Source organism: Mesocricetus auratus, unplaced genomic scaffold, assembly GCF_017639785.1.
Source record: "Mesocricetus auratus isolate SY011 unplaced genomic scaffold, BCM_Maur_2.0 Super-Scaffold_6723, whole genome shotgun sequence".
Taxonomy (NCBI): domain Eukaryota; kingdom Metazoa; phylum Chordata; class Mammalia; order Rodentia; family Cricetidae; genus Mesocricetus; species Mesocricetus auratus.
The window spans coordinates 3,866,280-3,870,750 of NW_024429183.1; the positions used below are offsets into that span (position 1 = coordinate 3,866,280).

General features: G+C 49.8%; 1 long non-coding RNA gene across 1 annotated transcript; it reads left to right on the forward strand.

Moving 5' to 3' along the window:
• The first annotated feature begins 804 nt into the window (after window positions 1-804).
• Window positions 805-3,581, forward strand: LOC121136624. The gene is made up of 3 exons (XR_005873671.1): window positions 805-971; window positions 1,823-1,966; window positions 2,850-3,581. It is a non-coding gene; the product is annotated as an uncharacterized LOC121136624 (long non-coding RNA).
• Window positions 3,582-4,471: the final 890 nt, after the last annotated feature.

Here is a 4,471-nt window from a genome sequence, read left to right on the forward strand (position 1 = left end):
AGACAGGAACACCCATGGGGCAAATGGAGCCTTAGCTTGCTGGCTAGCATCATTCTGAGCCAGTGAGTTCAAACCCCAGCAGCTCTCATCTGTTGCCTTGAGAATGTTTGAAACGTCTGCGTTCAAGGTCCTGTCTGTCTAATGGGGACTATTGCAGCCACAACCCCCCTCTCTTAAATTATTAAATGGTTAATGTGGAAACCACTGGAGCAGAATGACACATCAAGGACTAACATAGGTACTGCCAAGGCCACAAGGAGCTCAGCTCTGATCAACTTTCCCCTCATTTTGCAATCTCAGGTTGTAATTTCTTTAAAAAGGAAAAAAAAAAGAAACTTACGACCTTTGTATTTGAATAATGGTAACATAGTCATTGTGGATGCCTGGGAGGTTCCAGAAGAGAAAGAGCCAAGATGCATGTAGTTGTGCCTGGGGGAGGGACTGGCCAGAGTCATCCTGGGAAATCCTAGCAGGAGTGCCCTTGTGACCTGGGAGCGGGCTGGGTTCTGGACAGGTTGAGACAAACGGGAAAGTCCTTCTGGGCCTGAGGAAGTCCTGTCTAGAAAGATCTTCTCAGGACTAAAGGGCCACGTGGGGCCACCCTGAGCCCATCCCCCCCTTCCCAGGGACCAACTGGGATGATGAGGGGCTGTGAGATGAAAGTGGCCAGTGGTCCAAAGGTCTAACCCTCAACGTGAAGACGCAGGCTCTCCTGACCCTGTGGCAGTCTCTGGCTGCTGGCTCACATCCCACTAGGAGCTCTTACTCACCAGCTATTTTTATCAGTTTGTGAGCTGGACACGGAGCACCAAGGCCAGGGAGCGCCACTGCTCACTGGTTTCTGTGCACCAACAAGCAGCTGAAGAACGTCACCAGGCCGCAACTGCGTCAAAGACCACTAATGAGCAGCACTGAAGAGACACGGGGTACCACTCCGTGATGGGCACAGCTCAGGAAGAGCAACCAGGATGGTGAGATGGTGACCCTCTGCATCACAGTCCCCATTCCTCTGCATGAGACTGACACTGGGGGGGGAGGGACAGGTGGGGTCCACAGCTCACTCTGACGGGAACTCTGAGGACGCTGGGGCCAAGATTCTATGAAATCAAAGTTTCAAATGCCAGAACCCTTCACGTAAGCTTCACAAGGGGCTACAGGGAGGACAGAGGATCCAGGGAGCTCCAGCCCACTAGGGCACTCCAAGGACTAGGGGTGGTCCCAGACAGGTACCAGAAGCTCTGAAATCCTTTCACATTTGGAAATTTAAATCAGGGATGGGAGAGAATTAAGAGGCAGAGCCCTCGGGTCCCTTCTAAAAGGGACCCAGGAGAAAGAAGGCTCACTCCATTTGCCATTAGGAGTGAGGACATGGCAACAAGGCATTTCGAAAGCAGCATGCAGCCCTCAGCAAACAGCCTTGCCTTTACCCCTGCCTGACCTTAGAACTATGAGTGAAATGTATGTGTACTGTTTGTGGGCCCAGGAGTGGAGTCCAGTGGTAAAGCACTTGCCCAGTGAGGTCCTTGGTTCAATCCCTAGTATCGTAAAAATGTTTAATTAAAAAAATAAACTTCTGGGACATGAAGAGATAGTTCAGAGATTAAGAGTACTTGCTGCTTTTATAGAAGACCTGAGCTCTGTTCCCAGCACCCACATCAGGTGGCTCACAAAAACACAGGTAATCCTAGTTCCAGGGGAATCTGATGCCCTCTTCTGGTCTCAGTGGGCACTTCCACACAAGCACAGACACATACGCTAAAAATAAAAATAATAAATCCTTTTAAAAAATGTGTCTAGTCTCTGATATTTTTTGTTTTAGCAGCTCAAGCATAGAGGACAACCCATGGGAGATCAGAGGACCATGTGAGTTCCCAAGGATTGAATCAAGTCATCAGGCTTGATGGCAAGCCCCCTTAGCCTCTGAGTCATCTCATCAGCCCTGGGATTTCCCCTCAAAAAAGAAGAGGTGACATGGCCTTCGTTTCTTCCCAAATACCTGGAATACATATGTGAGGGTTGAAGCAGAGCAGCCACATTGGTCCATGAGGTGCCAGGGGGTCATAAGTCCCTGTCATTCTTGTTCTCTGCATCTGCTCCACTGCTTGTGGCACGCAAAGTATTGTGGTCAAACAACAGAGAGTAAATGTCTACCCATAGTTTGGTGGAGAGGAAGGGGAGATCTTTCTTATCCAACATGACTAATCCTGACACACTTTCAAAAGAGAGTGAGCTGAGGTGTGGCTCAGTCTGCAAAGTGTCTGTCAAGTGTACATGACAAACTCCTGTAATCTCAGCACTTGAGAGACTGGAGCAGGTGGATCTCCATGACTTTAAAACCAGCTTGGACTCCATAGTGAGTTCAAGGACAGCCTAGGCTACAAAGTGAGACCCTGTCTTCAAAAAAGTGATAATTGGGGGCTAAAGACATGGTTTGGCTGTTAAGAGCACTTGTTACTCTCACAGAGGACCCAGGTTTGGTTCCTAGCAACATGACGGCTCACATCACCTATAACCCCAGGTTCAGAGGACTTGGCACCCTTTTCTGGCTTCTGTGGCATCCACACACCTTACCTACCTACATATATATGAACACATGCAAGCAAAAACTCTCTGTGTGTGTACTGGGTTTTTGAGACAGGGTTTCTATGTGTAGCCTTGGCTGTCCTGGCACTCAGTCAGTAGACCAGGCTGTTGAGCTCACATAGAGTAGCCCACCTCTGCCATTAAAGGCATGCACCACCATCCGCAACTTACCCTTTTAAAGAGACTGTCTTGTGTTTTAGCAGTGTTTTTCTTTTCCTGTTTCTGTGTTTCCTCTTTGACTCCTCTATCTGTGTTTCTGTCCTCAGGGGAAAAGTCACAAAACGGAAATCTGATTGTATCTCCACAGAGAAGGAAATCCAGAAGGCTTGGGAAATCCCAGGCTCCCACCTCATGCTGCCTCTGGCCATTCATCTGGCACAACTTCAACTCCTACAACAGATGGGCTTGGATTCACATCTCCCCACAAGCTCCCCATCCTGGCTCTTGAGCCCCAGCACCTGCCAGGTGTCCAGTTATATGCAAGGTCCACCAGAAGGCACCCCAGTATGGAACCTTCTGGATAGCCATCCTGGTGGTGCTGCCCTGCCTGGGACCAGAATGAATTCCAGAAGGTTATAGACCTGAACCTGTAACCCTGCAGTTCTGTCTTGGGCCCCATCTCCGATCCTAGTGTATGAGCCAGCCCTTCTTGAGGTGGAAAGGAAATAGCTCCCTCAAGCTGACTGCAAGGGATCCGTTCCAAGGTCCCTAGAGACAATTTGGCCACTTCCAGTCTCAAGACAATGACCAAGCCTTGTGTTCCCTCCCACCCTGCCCCCATCTAGAAAACAGACAGAGTGATAGTATGTGCTTCCCAGGAACACAGCTTACACCTCAGGAGAGATCGAGACACAGGGAAGGTCGGACCTCCTGAACTAAAAGGAGGTGGGAGGCAGGGATATGTAATTAGGTTTGTGTCACACACTCCCCAGCTTTTTGGCCTGTTGTCCAGGCTGACACCAGCTTCTGCAGCACCAAATATAAAACTCTCAGTTTCACAACTTGATGTCTCTTAAATTTGTTATTACACAGAGGGAGGGTCTTGTTTCTCCTGTCACTTTGCAAGGACATCTGTCATCCCCCCTCAACTTTAACCCTAACTCAGCATGAATGCATTTACCTCAACCCTGTTCATCTGTGAAGATGGTTTCTGAACAAGGCCACATTCCGAACAGGGTGCCTGCAGGACGTGGTTTTGGGGTGGGGGTGGGGGTTTACTGCCTAACGCTAGTTAGCCTGTACCAAGGGCTTGGCAGAGGGTAGCTGCTGAGGATAGGGTCTCAGGAGGATTAACTGTCACAGACTTTAATCATCTGGAACAGGAAGTGGGTGACCTTCATATTCCCCTGGCTTGGAACTTCACAGTGGAGCAAGAATTGAACTACAGAGCTGTGCTGCCTGAGGGGTGGGGGAGCCGGGGGGGGGAGAAGGGGGGAGGCATGACGACACCAGAACACCTGCACCCACACCTGCAGGCAGCTTCTTCCAGCACAGAGGCAGAAAGGCAGACCCTGCAGGGATCTCACCAGGACAGGATGGGGGGTCAGGATTGGGTAGGACAATGGGGAGGGGACTCCCACTTCAGAAACAGACATGAGGAGAGTACAGGACCTCACACCCCAGAGTCCAGGGCCCAAACCTTCCTTAGCCTTCCATTGTGGGGAAATATTGAGACAGTTTAGCTAGCTCATCTATTAAAGCCTTTGTTCTAGTTTTTTAATGACCAGAGGGACTGAGGAGATAGATCAGAGGTCTAGAGAACTGTTTGCTCTTGCAGAGGACTAGGGTTCTATTCCCAGAACCCACATGGTAGCTCATAACCTTCAGTGACTCCAGTTCCAGGAGATCCAATGTCCTCTTCTGGACTCTGTGAGCACTGAACACATGG